The sequence below is a fragment of the Odocoileus virginianus genome, chromosome 18 (genome assembly GCF_023699985.2).
Source record: "Odocoileus virginianus isolate 20LAN1187 ecotype Illinois chromosome 18, Ovbor_1.2, whole genome shotgun sequence".
In the NCBI taxonomy this organism is placed as follows: Eukaryota; Metazoa; Chordata; class Mammalia; order Artiodactyla; family Cervidae; genus Odocoileus; species Odocoileus virginianus.
Genome location: NC_069691.1, coordinates 29,714,124 through 29,734,302, shown reverse-complemented (window position 1 = coordinate 29,734,302; position 20,179 = coordinate 29,714,124). Strand labels below are relative to the sequence as shown.

Genomic DNA, 20,179 nt, shown 5'->3' with positions numbered 1-20,179 from the left:
TTAATCTAATGGTTATGGATGACTGGCTAGCCAATATTCTGCCTTAAAAGTTTAACATGAAACCTGAAGACTAGTTTCATAGTTCAGTTGAAGAACAGCTTCAATTAACAACAACAACCCCCCCCCCAAATCTGCCAAATGGAAAAAGAACAATAGTAGCAATAGAGAAGGAATTTGTTAAATGTCATATAACTTCTTAATCTAGTTATTTTGGTGCCCTCCCCCAAGTTAAGTACATAGATCAAAAAGAATCTTTAAAAATATTTCCCTCAAGTGAATTTGTACCTAATGATTTTAAAAGTTATGATCATGAATTAAGAAAAAGAGGTGGTTTCATTATATATAATTGTGTTTCTTTCCTTTGTAAATTATTGAAAAAATTGGTTTCAGGTACTCATTTTCAGAATGGGTTGACATTCTTTTGGAGAAACCAGTATTATGGCTATTAGTATAATTATTGTATAGAAAATTACCTGGTTTTTAAACAATGTGAAGATGTTTTACAAATACCTTCTCCCCTTATTGTATTATGTGGAAATGTGACTCGAATGAGAGGGAAAGTTGAAAGAAAAATTACTAGCGATTATGGTAGGAAATGCCAGTGAAGCAGCTGTCAGAATGTCTCTGCTGTCTCGTCTGATGTAAGAGCAATAGCTTTTGTACTCACCAGGTCTGCTGAAAGGAAGGGGGAAAAAGGACTGCTTATTGTTGAGCTTGTTTTACCCTTTCCAAATGGAACCAGGATATGGGATCTAAAACTATTTGGGTCCCAGGTAATTCAACTTAAACTTCTTTGGAAATTATTGAGGATAATATTATGGAGCCCCGTAGTCTAGGGCTACAGACAGGGTGATCTCATTTTATTAATGACAAATGCTATTATACAGTTGACCCTTGAATAACCTGGGTGTGAACTGTACAAACTTGTATTTTCCCTTCCTTATGATGTTTTTAATAACATTTTCTTTTCTCTAGTTTGCTTTATTATAAGAATATGGTATATAATATATATAACATACAAAGTATGTGTTAATTGACTATGTTATAGGTAAGACTTTAGTCAGCAGTAGGCTGTTAGTAATTAACTTTTGGAGGAGTCAAAGCTATAATACTTGGATTTTTGACTGCATCATAATTGATGTCTCTCCCCACTCCTCACCCCTGTGTTGTGCAGGGGTCAGTTGTATTTCAAGGCTGTGATGTTCGTGAATTATGTAGGTGTGTTTGACTTTCCTGTTTTTGGCTCATTGGTCTCCTCTTCAAATACTGAAAGGGACTGTGGAAACCATCTGTTCATCCCCTGCTGATTATAGCAGATTAGTTCAGAGAGTGGAGCCAGGGGTAGAACTTGGACTTCTTGGCCCCCAAGGTACAGACCTTTCCCTCATTTGACCCTGAAGCTTGTCTCATCTCCCCCAGACCAAGGTTAACAGTGCCTAGATGCCACGAGTTTACTGTCCGTTGAAACCATAGATAATGTCCCACAGTTTTTGTACTCTTCACTTTACTCTCCATTCTTTACCAGTTCAAAATCATTTGTTAATTTTTTTCCCTTGCCAGACTAGAGAAAATTTTCAAAAGCTTGTAATATTTGCTGTTTTAAAGTTAAACTTATATATTCTAAGTGTTATCATGTTAGATTTAAATTTTCTATATCATTTACCAACTGCTAATTTATTACTGTTTGTAATTTAATATTTAAGTAGTGCATCATAGGAGTGAACTTTGTGCTTTTAATCCAGTAGCTGTACAAATCTGATGAATGGCCAGCTTTTCTTTATTATCTTTCATCTAAATTACATTTTCAAGTATTTAATTTTATATGCATGATAGGAGCAAGTTACTGTCTCTGTCTCTTTTAGTATTACTGAAAAGTTTGACCCCTTTAATTTTTGTCTGTGATCATTTTGCCTTTTAAAAGCAAAGGGAGTGAATAATTGAGAAGCCCAAGGTATATTCACCATATGGGGAACATGATCATATTGTTGTATTAATGACAGATGCTAGCATGCCTTGTTGAATTAAACCTACTATTTTTTCCCCCTCGGATCCTTTTCACTGCCTCTTTTCAATAATGTTTAATTTTTCCAATTTGCTTCTTCAGTATTAAGACAGCCTTTAGAAATCAAACTGTTTCCCTTTGGCAAATTAAACACTTGACAGGTGTGTAACTGAGAGGGCAAAAAAGCCATGGCCTGAAGGGATGTGCTATTTAAATATTGTCAAAAATATTAACAGGTCTGAGAGTATAATTGATGCCTCTGTTTAACTCTGCCACATTGTGTATTGTTCTAACCAGCTAAAGGGATGTGTGCTCTTAAACTTGAATAATCTCTAATAGCTCCAGTTCATTTCCTATTACATGAGTCCTGTTTAAGTGAGGGGGGTGGATAACTGTGACTCTGTGTCAGTGATCTGTCAAATGCAAATTCTCAAGTAGTGTCCTCACTGTCACCTAGTCAGCCAGGCTAATAACTGCAGGGCTTAATGCATATTCATGACAACAATCCAACTATTGTGGAGGAAATAAACACGTTAGCAATTTAATAACAGAAACTTGTCAGACTAGAGGATATTTGATTAGCATATTTATTCTGTGACGTTTGTCCAGCCCAATATAGGTGGATTCTACTTTCATGATTAATTAATTGCCTCGCCTTCAGAATTGACTAAGGGTACTAAGTTAAATGTCTTTTTATCTTGAGTTATTTGTAGGAAAACTATGACTTAAAATTATTAACTTTATTAGAAAGGACTGATACTTAAAATTGTCATTGCTGAGATTTTTAAAAATTATGGTTACAGAGACCAATTCTAACATTGAAGAAATGATGTGGATATCAGGCTTACAAAAGCTGCTGATCTGGAAAATTTGCCTTGGGGCACAGTATTCTGGAGGTTTCTCCTGGTCAGGGATTTCCAGCTTTTTTGGAGTATGGCACTTCTTATTTTGTTGTTGTTTGATTTCCAGGATCCTGGCTTGTTCACCTTTCTCACAGGGAAGTGTTGGCTTACCTATATATCATCTAGATGCATATGTATATATACACAAAATTAAGACAGATTTTTCTAAGTTTTTCTTTGGAAATTCTATGAAATATTATGAATCTCTTGGAATTATTGGAGAGACATTGATTTAACATAGAACCAGTTTTGGAAATTACTGTTCAGTGTGGATTAGAGTAATTCAGTCCTTTTTCATTTTTATTCTCGAAAAATATGGTCTTTACGGTATAAAAGTCGTGGTTTTATATTTCTGTGTTTCTAAGTTTTATCTGTTCACATTCCAAAAAAAATCTGGGACAACTCCTGAGGGCAAAACATCCTAATAGATGATTCAAAGGTAAATCTAAATAAAGATCAAATAAAAATATTAGAGAACTAGATATACTAAGAATCTTGGGTGGCTAAAATTGAGTATATAATTTAATTCTCATTTCCCAGGACAAAGGCAAAAAAGAACCAGATGATTGTATATTGCTCAATATGAGACATCATTCAATAAACCAAATTTCCCCTTGGCAATGGGAAGGTTATGGGAGCTCATGGTTTCTTTTGTTTTGTTTTTTAATAGAAAGCTCATAATCATTTAGTAATAAACCTTTATTGAACACTTAAAATAAGTAAAAATGCAATGAATAAGTAAGATGGAGATTCTGCCTATCTAGAGGGAAAGAACATATATAGTCTTATGTCATTAAATAGAAAAATAAGCTAAGTGGTATAAAAGGAAGAGGAAGAAATTACTAACTTTGACTGGAGGCAAACTTCACATCGAAGATGGGTTTTGAAAAGTGAGTAAGGTTTTCTGTAGAGATAGAGGGAATTATTTCAGGTAATGGGAAGAGTGTTTACAAATGTAGAGCTGTTCTCAGTTCAGAGTCATTTTACACTTTCTCTCCAGGGGACACTGAACAGTATCTGGAGACACTTTAGATGGTCGCAGCTTGTGGGTTGGAGGGGCGAGACAATGCTAGGGGCATGTAGTGTATGGAGTCCAGGGATGCTGGTCACATCCTCAATACAGAGGACAGCCCCTCAAACAGGGAATTACTGGGTTTAGAGAGTCTTCAGTGCTGAGGCTGACAAATCTTGACAGAGAGCCATGGATATACCTGTGTTATCAGAGCAGTAGGATATGGGAGGCTATTGATAGAAGAGGAAACTTTGGAGCCAAACTATGAAGGCTTTAGTAAGGTTTTCTGTTGTTTTCTTTGTGCTTTTTTTTTTTTTAATCATCATTGCTCTTTTGCATTCAGCTTTCCATATCAATTTTTTTGTAACAAGTTGAAGTTGTATCAACTTTATCTCTTAACTATGCTATTTAATACAATATTTTAACAATTATTTATTTTTATTTCTGCACATTTTAAAGACTGTAGTAAAAAACATACAACATAAAATGAAGGTAAAGGTTTTAATGACATTTTGATGGATAAGACCCTCACATATAATTGTAAAATACATGAATCATTCTTCAAAGGGCTGTTTCTTTCATCGTTTGAAGTCTGAAATATACTAAGGATACACACTAATTTAGTAATGACTTTTCTGCTAAAGCATGCCTGAGATAATGTACCCCATGTATATTTTTCTGATCCTCTGTCTTAAAACAAAAACACACTTTATAGAACCTAGAGAAGCAGGCAGGCAGTGTGTACTTCAGAGTTTTATGTGTGTTAGTTGCTCAGTTGTATCCGATTCGTTACCACCCCCATGGACTGTAGCCCGCCAGTCTCCTCTGACCATGGAATTCTCCAGGCAAGAATACCGGAGTAGGTTGCCATGCCCAACTCCAGGGGATCTTCCTGATCTAGGGATCAAACCTGGGTCCTGCACGGCAGGCAGATTCTTTACTGTCTGAACCACTAGGCAATGACAGTAAACTTCAGGAGGTCACTTTCAAATACCTGACATCAGCAGAGAGAACATCACCATGCTGGGGCCTGCCCAAAGAGCCACTCTTCTTTATTTGTAGGACCGATAAATCAAGTTCATGGCCAAAGTGTTGAGGTATGCTGCTTTTAAGCAGTAATATCAGCACTTCTGATGCTTTCTTACATTTATGATTTTTAGATTGATGAAAAGTTGAAAATTTTGATAATTGAGCACTTGATTGCTCTGTTTTGACTTAGGTAATTAATAAACCCCCACTATTTTGTGTAATTCTTGTCTCAAAGAGCAGAAATGCCTGTGTTTCCTCAGCCTGAATTATTACCTATATAAAAGATGAAAACATAACCCTGTGTCGATGGTTTCTAATTTGAGACTGAAATGAAGATGATTCATCTGTAAGCTTGCTGTCAGGAAAAGGGAAATGACTACTGTCTCTCAAGAATGCTTAAGTTAAATTATGACTTGGTGTGAAGGGAGGGGAATGGAGAGAAAGAATATATGCCTCAACCCATTAACAAGAATTATCTAGAAGTCAAATAGAATTCTTCCCAGTTGCTGTTGCTGGCGAAAATGAAAAAATATTTTTCTTACCCTTAAAATGGTTGTGCCTTTATGATCGAGCATTACAGCAGGCTAACAGGAAAGTGTCTGTTAGACTTCGATGTACATTATCTAGGAGAAGTTACGAGAGGAGTTGAGTCTCATGTTTTTGCATTTACCATAAAGTTTATTTACTGTCAGAATTTCAAATACTTTATTTTTGGTACAATAACAGCTTTTAAATGTTTGTTCCTTTAACTAAAAGTTTGTAAATATAGAGCCTTTGAAGGGACTAAAATTCTTGTTTTATCCTGGGCAAGAAGGCAATGTTCAAGCTTTTTATACAGTGCTGGATTAAAATGCAGCACCATCTTGCCATTGAGTATGCATGTGTGTCTAAAACAGCAAATGGTGCTAATTGTATGGTGTTTTTGTGACAAAGTTAAATGGTCTTTGGAGAAGAGGGAAAAAAAAATAAGAAATTTACTGAGTATAATCTAAATCAGTTTTTTAGCCCACGAATTTAGAACAATAGAGGTTGATTTGCATTTGAAGTATGACAACAGTAAGAACAATTCCTTTTAGGAAGCTCTTGTGTGCTATGGACTCTGTCTCATTTATTCAGTCCATCAGCTTTTTGAGGTGGGGTTTCTCCCCACTTTGTCCAGTGAGGAAATTGGGGCTAAGAGAGATTTTATCTGGACCATACAGTTATTCATTGATAGATTTAGGGGAAGAATCTAGGTCTGTGTGACCCTGAAGTCAATGTTTGTTTGTTTTTTTCTTCTAATTTGCACTTTTTCTAAATCCTTAGTTCTATAACATAAAGAAAAAATAAGTTTTAAAAAAACAGTTAATATAAATCTTTTGTAAATTCACATGTATTAAGATTTGCTGTTTCTCTCAAAGTATCCCTCCTAAATTTTAATCAGAAATCCTTTCAAATATAAACCAGAAGTTTCATTCTGCTTTTATTTATAATTAGGCTAACTTTTAAAGTAAATGGACTGGGTAGAGTAATATTAAGATGGAGAGGCAGCATGGTAAAGTAACATCAGTCTTCATGTGCCCATTTCCATATATTTATACTTGTCTAGACGGTTTTATTTTTATTTTTCTCTAAGCAGACTGTGAAGAGTGAATCAATTTTGTCTTCTAGAAATGTGGGACTGGTAGAAAAAACACTGCAAACATTCTAACATGTCATTTGTCTACATTTTCAATTTCTAAAGTCTGTGTTGACATTTGAAATAAAGTTAATTTTTATACTTTTGCCCCTTTAATGTAGAAAATTCCAGCATACTTTGATAAGAATATTATTTTTGGTCAAGCTACATCCTTTACAGTCTTTTCCTTTGGAAATTTTGTTAAGAAAGCACAGAAGTGTTGAGATTTAAATAAAGGAAAGACATTCTGTAAATACACATCAACACACATGCCTAGACTAGTGGTGTATATGCTGCGCGCCACTGCGCCATTTGTTCTTAACAAGCGTGAAAAGGGGCTGTAGAATTCATTTGTTTGGAGGTTTGTTTGGAGTCCATTTCCCATTTTTGGGATAAAATCCATGACACATTCATCTTTGAATACCTCGTCCCTAACATGACACTTAACTCAGACTCAGTAAACAATTTCTTAATTAATGATTGCATGAGTGTTCTTGAATATTCAGAACTGTTGTGCATTAATAATTTGTCTTTCCTTGTTAGAGAACTAGTTTTTAATATCAGTAAACTAGCCAAATAACTAAAGTTACTTTGAAGACCCCTCCTTTATCTCTTGGGAACCATATTAAATAGATATATCACTCATCATTCATCATCATCATAATTAACTTGGAAGGAGCTCTTCCATGTTTCATCATTACGACAGTACTATCTAGCAGAGGATAATATTTTCCTCACTTTGCAGAGGGGTAATGGAAACACAGAGAGGTTAGGTGAGGGAGTTAGTATTTGCATGCAGGCAAGCTGACTCCAGAGCTCAGGTCTTAATCACAAAGCTCTGTTGCTTTTTGTTTCACTGTCCTTGTAAACAGTATAATGAACATAATTTAAGGAATTCCTGGTTATCTCGAGGCCTTCGTTTTGATTATCTGCTCTCAGATGCTGGCAGTGTTGTAGTGTTGTTAAGAGACTGACAGTGATCTTAAGCATGAGTTTATTTCTTAAAATGAAACAAAAACTACTGTAATGATGTAAAGTAATTAGCCTCCAACTAATAAAAATAAATGGAAAAAATATATATATACATTCATGTTGACTGAGCCCTTTTTTGCTCCTCCTTTAGTTGTAAAATGGGAGCTAAATAGCATGGATGTGAAAAATGTAAGGCCTAAGCCTAGTGTTTACCAGGAGCTCAGTAAATACCAGTTCTCTGCTTATTGTTTCCTCTTCATATGGAGATTTAATGTTCTAAGGCAGTGGCTCTCTGTTTTGTCTCATGACCCCATTACATTCTTAAAAATTTCTAAGGACCTCAATGAGCTTTTGTTTTTGTGGTTTTATCCATCAATATTTATATCAGGTTAGAAATTAAAATTGCAAACTGTTGTAAATATTTAGTATTCCAGAAAAAATAACAGTAATAAGCCCATTACATTTAAAAATCGGTGAAAAGAGTGGCATTGTTTTATATTTTTGCATTTCTCTTTAACATGGCTCAGTAGAAGATAACGGATTCTCATATCTGCTTCTGGATTTGATCTGTTTGGATTTGTTGTTTTAGTTTATGAATATGAGAAAATATGGCTTCACATGAATATGTAGATGGAAAAGGAGAGGGGTGTATATAGCCTCCAGATAGTTGTGGTTATCCTTATTTGATAGGGCACCAAAACTCTTGTTAGTTTCTTAGAGGCTAGTTGCAGTGTGGAATCTGAAACCAAAACAGGGAACACTTCCCTGTGCTTTGAATTTTTACTTTCATTACCCACGCATAATTTTATATTACATTGGTCATTCAGAAAATTTGAAAAATAGAAAAATTGCACTTCACCTTTCATTACATAGTATCAGAAAATTATACTTGCTGGTATTGCTTCTGATCTTATCAATAGAGTCTTTAAATTATGGAAAAGTGTCAAGCCCAGGTTGGCCGATGCAAGTTTTTCAAAATTCTTAATTTTTGCTTGAAAGCTCAAATTTTACTACTGGCAACAATTACTGTAAGTTGTTTTCTTTGAAGTGTCAGGCATACTTTATTTTTGAGAAAGTGTCTGCCATATACCAAAGTCCGTATAATCAGTTTTTTGATTTAAGTCATTTTTTCAAGTAATACAGAGTGCCCATGAAAATAATAGCCTAGTTTAGCTTGCAACTCAAACAATAGTGCTTTTCTTGTAACAATTGTATTTTTAATACATGAGAACTACTTCATATCTACTTACCACTTTGAAACACAGAATTTTAAAAGGCATACTTTTAAGAGTCAATATTGAATAAAATTAATAGTTTTTACTAATTCAGTATTGAATAAAATAATAGTTTTTACTACTACTACTTTACTACTGATTTACTTTTGAATCACACACAAAAAAGGACTTTTGTATGTGATTCTGTGGAAGGGGAATAGACTTGTTCTTGCGAAGAGGAGCTGAACATGATTTGTTGCCCTTTTTTCACAGCCTTCTACAGACACCTGTTTTATTACTGTCCCATCCCCTAGAGCCGAATGTCTTGAACATTTCAGGTGCTGAATAAGTATTCCAATGAAGGAAAGGACGGTCTCATAGAAAATGTAAAATTATACAGTGTTTTGTCTGAAAGCCCCCCTCCCCCCAAGCCCCTTCCTTCCCTTAAAACTCGCTGCTCCATTTTGTAACTTGTTTAGTTCAGGAACTGTGAGCTACTTTATGTCCAAAATAGTCTCGTCACATTAAGCAAATCTGCTTTGAACATGCAATTCAATTTCTTTAATTAGCTTTAAAAATAAGGATCATTAAATCAGAGTGCCACCATCAATTACTGTGCTAGGGTTTGCCTGTTCAATAATGCATCAGAGTTGTGCTCTCCTCAGTATTTCTCTGAAAGATTTATGGAAAAGGAGGCCTCCCCTCTCTTGGTTCCAAACTTGAAACAGAGCTTTATTATGTATAAAATTTTCTTTCCTATTATTGCTGCCATTTTAGGTGCTGTATTTCATTGAATACTCTCAGGATTCTATCCCTCTTTGCATTTCATATTTGGGATCAGTTCCAGAGAGTGTTTTACAGCATTTTTGTAAATTCACAAGAAAATAAGCACTCTCCTTGCTCTGCATGAAGACAAGGTGCGGAATAAAAAAAAAAAGTCCGCAGTTCTGTGAGGTGCACCTGTTATGGCAAAATCAGAGAATGCTTTACTTCTTGTTTTTCACTATATTGAGGAGTAACAAACAGAAAATTGGGAAATTGAACCAGCAATATATATTTATAAATTTGTTTAAAGTTTAAGTAAAAGTGGGATTGTAAAAGCAGTGATCATTTTTCTTGCTTAATTTAAATAATATATTTTAGCTTGTAAATGATAGAAATATAATATTCATCAAATGTATATAAGTGTTTGGGTGATTTTATTCTCATTGCTGTACTGTGAATTCAGATTAAGTCAAAATAACAGGTTTGGGTAATCCATATAGTAATGCTTTGGGAAATTCAGTTTGATCCTAAGCAATCATTTTCTTAGACAATTACACAAGTATTTCTGGAAAGATTGATGTTTGCCATTAAATAGAGTTAGTAATGTTAACTTCTTTTCAGTTAACAGCCTAAAAGGGATAGATAAAACATAAAAAGTCAGTATTTCAGCATTTTGAAGTTGTTTTAGTTAAATGAATCTATATATTTGAAAATTTTCTATTGATCGTTTTGACTAATTTTGGAATGATGTTTATTTTGAAGAATAGTATATTTATTATTGAAAACATAATAAAAAGAAGTTTATAATTTAAAAATATTACAAGTATATCAGCCTTGTACCAGGGTGGATCAAATACCTTAGTATAAAATTATAAGATAGTATAAAGATTGTTTTTTCTTCTAATTTGATGTACAATTAAATGATATGAGTTTTAAAAATTTATAATCTTTAAGTTACAAAAATTTAGATGTGCTTCAGTGGTTAAGATATGTTTGCTGAGGATTCATCTTGACTTGAGCACTTGTTAAAAATTTATTTTGGAAATGGGAATTAGCCTCTTGAATCTATATCAAACCTGTGGAAGGTAATCTATCACAGTAATAGACTAAACTTCATCTTCAGATATCCATTTCTTCATCTTTCCTTTGTTTATGGTAAATGCTAGATAACTGAACTTTCAATTCAGTTTCTGTCAGAAAAGATTCAGCTCGATACACAGAGGCTATTCCTAACCCCCCCATTTAGGAGAAGTGTCTGTTTGTATCATTCATTGGGGCATCCGAGGTTCTCTGCTCTGATTGTAGCACTTACTTTGTAAACTTTAAAAAATATTAAGAAAGAGCATATTCAGTACAATCAAAGGAAAATTACATAGCTCAAGGATTTTTCACAAATTGAATGTAGAAGTATAACCCTTTCCATAAATCACAGTGTAGAAAGTTACCAGCTCTATAATACTCTCTGTTCCCGCAGTCAGTCCTAACAATCCCAAAGGAATCACTTATGTTTTCCAGGCTCTTTCAGTTATAGTTGACATATATTATTGTATAAGTTTAAGATGTACAACGTGATATTTGAAATATTTGATACATGTGTACATTGCAAAATGATTATCAATGGTAAAACCAGTTAATACATCTGTCCCCTCACATAATTAACCATTTATATGTGTGTGTGGTGAAAACTTTAAAAATCTACTGTCCTAGAAGCTTTCAAGTATATAATACAGTATTAACTGTAGTCGTCATTGCTGTACATTAGATCCTGGAATTTATTCGTCTCTTACCTGAGAGTTTGTACCTTTTGACCAACATTTCCCCATTTCCCATACCCTGCAGTCCCTAGCAACCACCAGTCTACTCTTTGTTTACTATGAGTTTGGCTTTTTTAAATTCCACATGTAAGTCAGATCATGCACTGTTTTGACTTCCATCCCATAGATAAGTATTTGAATTTTATATATTACAGTCTGAGTATATATACTTTTGTACATGGCTTCTTTGTCTTCGCTTAGTGTCTATGAGATTCATTTATTTGTTGTTTGTAGCTGTCTTTCATTTTTCATCGCATGAGTACACTAGAACATAGTTCTCCTTTCTTCTGTTGACTGTGAAAGAAAGTGAAAGTGAAAGTTGCTCAGTTGTGTCCGACTCTTTGCGACCCTACGGACTATAGAGTCCATGGATTTCTCCAGGCCAGAATACTGGAGTGGGTAACCTTTCCCTTCTCCAGGGTATCACCCCAACCCAGGGATTGAACCCAGATCTCCCACATTGTAGGCAGATTCTTTACCAGCTGAGCCACAAGGGAAGCCCAGGAACACTGGAGTGAGTAGCCTATCCCTTCTCCAGCGGATCTTTCCGACCCAGGAATTGAACTGGGATCTCCTGCATTGCAGGCGGATTCTTTTACCAGCTGAGCTATCAGGGACTGTTGACTAAAATTTTGCCTTTCCCCCCAGTTTTTGACTGTATTGTAAATAAAACTTCCAAAAATGTTCTAACATGTATCTTTTGATGTTCACAAGTGTGCATTTCTCAAGAGTGAAATTTCTGGGTCTTAAGGTATATATTCAACATTTGTATATTCTGTCAGGCTGTTTCCCAAATCAGTTGTCGATCTCTCCTTATAATGTATGAAAATCCTCGTCCATATTATTGCCTTTACTTGCTACTGCCAGCTTTAGTCTTCTTCCCCCCTCCCCCTATTAACTACTCTAGGGTATTTGTAGCATCACATTATTGATTTAATTTGCAGTTCTCAATAATGTTGAATACCTTTTCGAATGTTTGTTGGTCATTTAGAAATCCTCTTTTGTGGAATTTCTATGTAAGTCTTTTGCCCACTTTTCTGTTTTGTCAGTCCTTCTCTTATTGACTGACAAGGTTTTGTTTTTTTTTAATATATTCTGAATACAACTTTTTTGTTGAACATATGTATCACACCTGTCTTTTTCTGCTTTGTGTTTTGCCTTTTGACTCCCATAATTGTATCTTTTGATGACCAGGAATTTTAAAAATGTATAATGTCCAACTCTAAAACTTTGCTGGAGGTTTATCTATTTTATTAATCCATTTCTTCCAAAAGACCAACTTTTGGCTTTCTTGAATTTTCTTATTTGTAATTTTTTTAAAAATTTTCCTCAATTCTGGCCTAACCTATGTTATTTTCTTCCTTTTTTGGGTTTTGCATATATTCTCTTTTAGCTTTGTTAGCAATATGCTTAGCTCATCGTGTTTTACGCTTTCATTGTTCTAAATATATTCATTTAAGTGTGAATCTAAGCATTGCATTAGCTGCATCCCATAATTTTGATTTGTTGTATCTTATCATTTGATTAAAATGTTTAATTTTTAATATAGTTTCTTTTACCCATGGTTTACTTAGAATGTATTGCTTAATTGACATGCCTTGGTTTTCATGTTACCTTTCTGTTATTGGTTTCTAGCTTACTTTACTGTATTCAGAGTTCTCTATTTGAGGTTTGTTGACGCTTTGTGAACTGCCTATAGTCTATTTAGATAAACATTTCTTTTACATTTGGAAAGAATTTAACATTCAGCAATTGTTGAGTGTACTGTTCTATGTATGTTAATTAGATCAACATTATTTAGAATGTTTCCTTATTGATTTTTTTTTCATTCTGTCAGTTTCTGAGAGAGACGTGTTATAAATTCTAATTATGATTGTGGATTTGTCTATTTCTCATTTGCCCTACCACTTTTCTAAAATTTATTTTTTAATTGAAGGATAATTGCTTTACAGAATTTTGTTGTTTTCTGTCAAACATCTCCATGACTCAGCCATAGGTGTACATATATCCCCTCCTTCTTGACCCTCAATCCCATCTCCCTCCTCATCCCATCCCTCTAGGTTGATATAGAAACCCTTGTTTGAGTTCCCTGAGACAGACAGACTGAAACCACAATCACAGAAAACTAGCCAGTCTGATCACATGGACCACAGCCTTGTCTAACTTAATGAAACAAAGTCATGCAGTGTGGGGCCACCCAAGATGGATGGGTCATGGTGGAGAGGTCTGACAGAAGAATGTGGTCCGCTGGAGAAGCGAATGGCAAACCACTTCACTATTCTTGCCTTGAGAACTCCATGAACAGTGTGAAAAGACAAAAAGATAGGACACTGAAAGATGAACTCCCCAGGTCGGTAGGTGCCCAATATGCTACTGGAGATCAGTGGAGACATAACTCCAGAAAAAATGAAGGGGTGGAGCCAAAGCAAAAACAATATGCAGTTGTGGATGTTACTGGTGATAGAAGCAAGGTTTGATGCTGTAAAGAGCAATATTGCATAGGAACCTGGAATGTTAGGTCCATGAATCAAGGCAAATTGAAAGTGGTCCAACAGGAGATGGCAAGAGTGACCATCGACATTCTAGGAATCAGTGAACTCAAATGGACTGGAATGGGTGAATTTAACTCAGATGACCATTATATCTATTACTGTGGGCAGGAATCCCTTAGAAGAAATGGAATAGCCATCATAGGTAACAACAGAGTCCGAAATGCAGTACTTGGATGCAATGTCAAAAATGACAGAATATCTCTGTTCGCTTCCGAGGCAAACCATTCAATATCACAGTAATCCAAGTCTATACCCCGACCAGTAATGCTGAAGAAGCTGAAGTTGAACATTGTATGGAGACCTACAAGACCTTTTAGAACTATCACCCAAAAAAGATGTCCTTTTTATTATAGGGGACTGGAATACAAAAGTAGGAAGTCAAGAAACACCTGGAGTAACAGGCACATTTGGCCTTGGAGTACAGAATGAAACAGAGAAAAGACTAATAGAGTTTTGCCAAGAGAACGCACTGGTCATAGCAAACACCCTCTTCCAACAACACAAGAGAAGACTCTACACATGGACATCACCAGATGGTCAACACCGAAATCAGATTGATTATATTCTTTGCAGCCAAAGATGGAGAAGCTCTATATAGTCAGCAAAAACAAGACTGGGAGCTAACTGTGGCTCAGACCATGAACTCCTTATTGCCAAAATCAGACTGATATTGAAGAAAGTGGAGAAAACCACTAGACCATTCAGGTATGACCTAAATCAAATCCCTTATGATTATACAGTGGAAGTGAGAAATAGATTTAAGGGACTAGATCTGATAGATAGAGTGCCTGATGAACTATGGATGGAGGTTAGTGACATTGTACAGGAGACATGGACCAAGACCATCCCCAAGAAAAAGAAATGCAAAACAGCAAAATGGCTGTCTGAGGAGGCCTTACAAATAGCTGTGAAAAGAAGAGAAGGCAAAAAGCGAGGAGAAAAGGAAAGATATAAGCATCTGAATGAAGAGTTCCAAAGAATAGCAAGGAGAGATAAGAAGCCCTTCCTCAGCGATCAGGGCAAAGAAATAGAGGAAAACAACAGAATGGGAAAGACTAGAGATCTCTTCAAGAAAATTAGAGATACCAAGGGAACATTTCATGCAAAGATGTGCTCAATAAAAGACAGAAATTGTATGGACATAACAGAAGCAGAAGATATTAAGAAGAGGTGGCAAGAATACACAGAAATATACAAAAAGATCTTCACAACCCAGATAATCACGATGGTGTGGTCACTCACCAAGAGCCAAACATCCTGGAATGTGAAGTCAAGTGAGCCTTAGGAAGCATCACTATCAACAAAACTAGTAGAGGTGATGGAATTCCAGTTGAGCTATTTCAAATCCTAAAAGATGATGCTGTGAAAGTGCTGCACTCAATATGCCAGCAAATTAGGAAAACTCAGCAGTGGCCACAGGACTGGAAAAGGTCCCTAAAAGGTCCAGTCCCTAAGGAAGGCAATGCCAAAGAATGCTCAGACTACCACACAATTGCACTCATCTCAGACACTAGTAAAGTAATGCTCAAAATTCTCCAAGCCATGCTTCATCAGTATGTGAACCATGAACTTCCAGATGTTCAAGCTGGTTTTAGAAAAGGCAGAGGAACCAGAGCTCAAATTGCCAGCATCCACTGAATCATTGAAAAAGTAAGAGAGTTCCAGAAAAACATCTACTTTTCCTTTATTGACTATGCCAAAGCCTTTGACTGAGTGGATCGCAATAAACTGTAGAAACTTCTGAAAGAGATGGGAATATGAGACCACCTGACCTGCCTCTTGAGAAACCTGTATACAGGTCAGGAAGCAACAGTTAGAACTGGACATGGAACAAAAGACTGGTTCCAAATAGGAAAAGGAGTACGTCAAGGCTGAATATTGTCACCCTGCTTATTTAGGGTGCAGATACATCATGAGAAACACTGGGCTGGAAGAAGCACAAGCTGGAATCAAGATTGCTGGGAGAAATTTCAATAACCTTAGGCATGCAGGTGACACCACCCTTATGGCAGTAAGGGAAGAAGAACAAAAGAGCCTCTTGATGAAAGTGAAAGAGGAGAGTGAAAAAGTTGGTTTAAAGCTCAGCATTCAGAAAACTTAAGATCATGGCATCTGGTTCCATCACTTCATGGCAAATAGATGGGGAACAGTGGAAACAGTGACACAGTTTATTTTTGGGGGGCTACAAAATTACTGCAGATGGTGACTGCAGCCATGAAATTAAAAGATGCTTGCTCCTTGGAAGAAAAGTTATGACCATCCTGGGCAGCATATTAAAAAACAGAGATATTATTTTGCCAACAAAAATCCATCTAGTCAAAGCTATAGTTTTTCCAGTAGTCATGTATGGATTTGAGTTATAAAGAAAGCTGAGCACTGGAGAATGGATGCTGTGATCTGTGGTGTTGGAGAAGACTTTTGAAAGTCCCTCGGACTGCATGGAAATCCAGCCAGTCCATCCTAAAGGAAATCAATCCTCAATGGTCATTGGAAGGACTGATGCTGAAGCTAAAACTCCAATACTTTGGCCACCTGATGCGAAGGATTGACTCATTTGAAAAGACCCTTGTGCTGGGATATAGTGAAGGCAGGAGAAGAGGATGACAGAGATCAGATGGTTGGATGGCATCACTGACTCAATGGACATGAGTTTGAGTAAACTCCAGAAATTGGTGATGGACAGGGAGGCCTGAGGTGCTGCAGTCCATGGTGTGGCAAAGAGTCAGACATGACTGAGCAAATCAAGTGAGCTGCACTTTGCTATATTCACTGGTTAGCTCTAGTAATTTTCTGATAATATCTTTAGGCTTCTCTTGGTATAGTATCATGTCATCTGCAAACAATGAGAGCTTTACTTCTTCTCTGATCTGGATTCCTTTTATTTCTTTTTCTTCACTTGATTGCTGTTGCTAGGACTTCCAGAACTGTGTTAAATAATAGTGGTGGGAGTGGGGTCGCCTTTGTCTTGTTCCTGATCTTAGGGGAAATCCCTTCCTATTTTGAGATTATCTTTTTAGATTGCTAAGATTGTTTTTTCTTGTCTATTGAATTGACCCTTTGTCTCTGGGGATTGTCCATTTTTGTGTCCAGTAGTGTTTCTTGAAATCTACTTGTCTGATGCTAGTTTTGTTGCACTAGACTTCTATTGGTTAATTGAAGTGTGGTGTATTTTTTTTTTTTCATTCTTCATACTTCATCTTTACTGTATCTCTTTTTTTAATTAATTTATATCTTTGGTAATCAGTATGCATTTGAATTTTACTGTGTTATCCAATCTGACAGTTTTAGTCTTTTGGGTATTTAACTCCTTCATATTTAATTATTGATGAACTTGACATTTTTGTTTTCATATTCTTTTTTGCCTGTTCTGTATTAGTTAAGTTTTTAATATCATTTTCTTCCTATATAGTATGTTATTTATACTTAATCTTATTGTTCTTTTATTGGTTAGCTTAAAGATTATAGTCAGTATCCTTGACCTATTTGAGTTAACCCTAAAAAGCTATTTTGATTCCAATTATAGATTCACAGAAAATTTTCAGTATGGTGTGTGTGTGTGCCTCACCATGTTTCTTCCAGTGGTTACATCTTAATAAAGTATTTTACCACACAACTGGTATTGATAAAATGTGTGTTAATTTTTAAAATTTGTGTTATTTTCCCCCTTGTATAGATTTGTGTAACTACCCACCATCTAAGTACTGATCTGTCTGGCACCACAAAGATCTCCCTTATGCTACCTTTTATATCCAGCCGTATATTCCACACCATCCCTGACCCTGGAATGGAGTGTATGTATATAGTGTATGTATATAGTTTATTTCTATGTATATAGTTTAATCAACTCAAGAATATTAAAAATATGATTGTAACATATGTGACTGTTTGATATTGCTTTTTTCACTCAACATGATCCCTCCAAGTTATTGTGCATTTTAATATTTTGTTTCTTTTTGTTGCTGAGATTTATTCTGGCTATGAATGTACTTACTGGGGGATACTTTGTTTCCAGTATTTTACTCTTATCAATGAAGGTACTGTGAGCAATTTTATACATGTTTTTTGTGGACCTAGATTTTCATTTTTTTCATTTCTCTGTAGCACGTGTCCAGGAGTGCCATTACTGGATCATATGGTAAATATACAGTTTGTTTCCAAAACAGCCAGACTGTTTCCCAAAGGGACTCTACTGTTTTACATTCTTTACATCTCTCCACATCCTGATCATTGTGTGCCATTGTCATTATTTGTTTTTTATTTGGTTATTCTTTCAGGTTTAGAGTGATATCTCATTGTGCTTTTAATCTGCATTTCTTTTATGGATAAGATGCTGAACATCTTTATGTTCTTACCTGTCATCTCTGTGTCCTCTTTGGTGCAATGTCTGTGTCTTTTGTTCATTTTTAATTGAATTTCTTAAACTTTTGAGTTTTGGATTTTCTTTATGTGTTTTAGTTCTGACTTCTTTGTCAGATATACATATCCTTAACTTACTTGACTTTAGTACTTTCACTACTTCTTGGAAAATGAAAGGAATTTAATATATTTCCACCCCATTTATCCTACTCCTGTATTTTGTGTAATTGTTCATGTAGTTTAATTCTACATGCATTTAAAACTTCACAAGTTTTAGATTATGTGTCATAACCAATTTCTGTTGTTTTACTCACATTTTAAACCCTTTCCTATGCTTTTCAGTGTTTTCTGCATTCGGGAAATTCCATCAGAGGTCATTTTCTTTCTGCCAGAGAATTTATTTTGGTATTTATTTTGTCCCAAACTGAGACAATGCTTTGTGTGTGAGTATGTGTGTGGGGGAGTTGTTCTGAAAATGTTGAGTTGTCAGTTCTTTAAAATTTTTCATTTCTCTTCTGTCTTCCGTTCATTTGAGAAGTCAGATGTCAGCTTTATTCTTCTTTGAAGATAAGGTTCCTTTTTGCTCCAGTAGCTTTTAAGATCTTCCCTCTGTCTTGGCTGTCAGCTGCTTTACTCTGATATACTGTGTAGACAGCCTGGAAGATGGACACCAGATAATCTGTACTTTCTGGTAATTGTGCTCTTGTATGATAACCTTCTTGAGTGTGGGCTGGGCTTACTGATTTACTTCCAATGAATAGACTAGAGCAGATCTGGCACTTTCTTTTTGATCTTTTAAAGTTTTTTTTTTTTTTTAATAACAACTTTTATGCACATATTCTGATTGATCTCAGAGGAAGGGTTATTCTGATATAGTTATTTCCAGAGGGTGAGCTTAATTGTTTTTAGAGCTAAAGAGAATTCTTGTTTTCTTGGAATGCTATTACAGAAGATGCAGCTATCTTACTACACCTACAAATAAGTTTTTGCTGGGTGGAAAGGATGCTGTCTTTTTCTCCTGTAACATATATTGACTGATGCTCAGAGGACTAAACACTTGTTTACTCAGATATTTTCTTGTCTGTTTGGTTCCGTAAATACAGATTTATAAAAAAAAAAGTCATTTTAGAGTTGCTTATGTGAGTCATTATTACTTTTATATTTGTGGGGTTCTATCATGTATAAAATATATGATGAGATATTTTTCTATAAAAACTTATTTAAATTCTTTTGAAAGACTACATAGATGACTTGATAAAACAATTGTTGGTAATTTGGTTGTGTTAGATAAAACTGTGAAGAAGAAAGATCTCATAAAAGGTTCTTTATTCAAGTTATTTCTCAAGTGTCCATGGACTTGCTTCACCTTTTAAAGAGAGTGACTAAATTTGAAAAAAAAAATCATATTGTATGAGTGTGATTTATACAGGAAAGAAGATGGGGATCTCCCATACATCAAGGCATTTGTAAATGGCTGTGCATGTGTTTTGCGTTAAAACAGTGTGCTTGGGTTGTATAATTGTCCTTTGTTATGATTTTTGCTTTATCTAACGTTTTAGAGTAAGTGAACCTTTTGCTGGTTCTGACTGTGGCTTGTAAGAGAGCCTCTTCCTATCCTAAATACTGAGAGGGTGTTTTGTGTTACCGTTCACAAAGAATTTGACAACTTTTTAGCTGAATACCTTACGTAATTTTCACGTAACTTATTTTAGGTGTTGGCACTAATGAAACATCCCTTAATTAAATTAACACATGTTTATTTAGTAAGAACATGAAAGACCTCTTTAGACTGAAATAGCCAAAAGCTTAACTGAAAACATAATTATTTGATGACTCTTGTTCATCTACGAGTAACTTCCCCAAATAATACAGATTGTATATCTGTGTATCAAATCACCAGATAG

General features: G+C 35.3%; 1 protein-coding gene across 9 annotated transcripts in view; it reads left to right on the top strand.

Annotated features, from left to right (window-relative positions):
* MPDZ (multiple PDZ domain crumbs cell polarity complex component) overlaps window positions 1-20,179 on the top strand; it is a 160,749-nt gene that overhangs the window by 28,105 nt on the left and 112,465 nt on the right. The window lies entirely within an intron of this gene.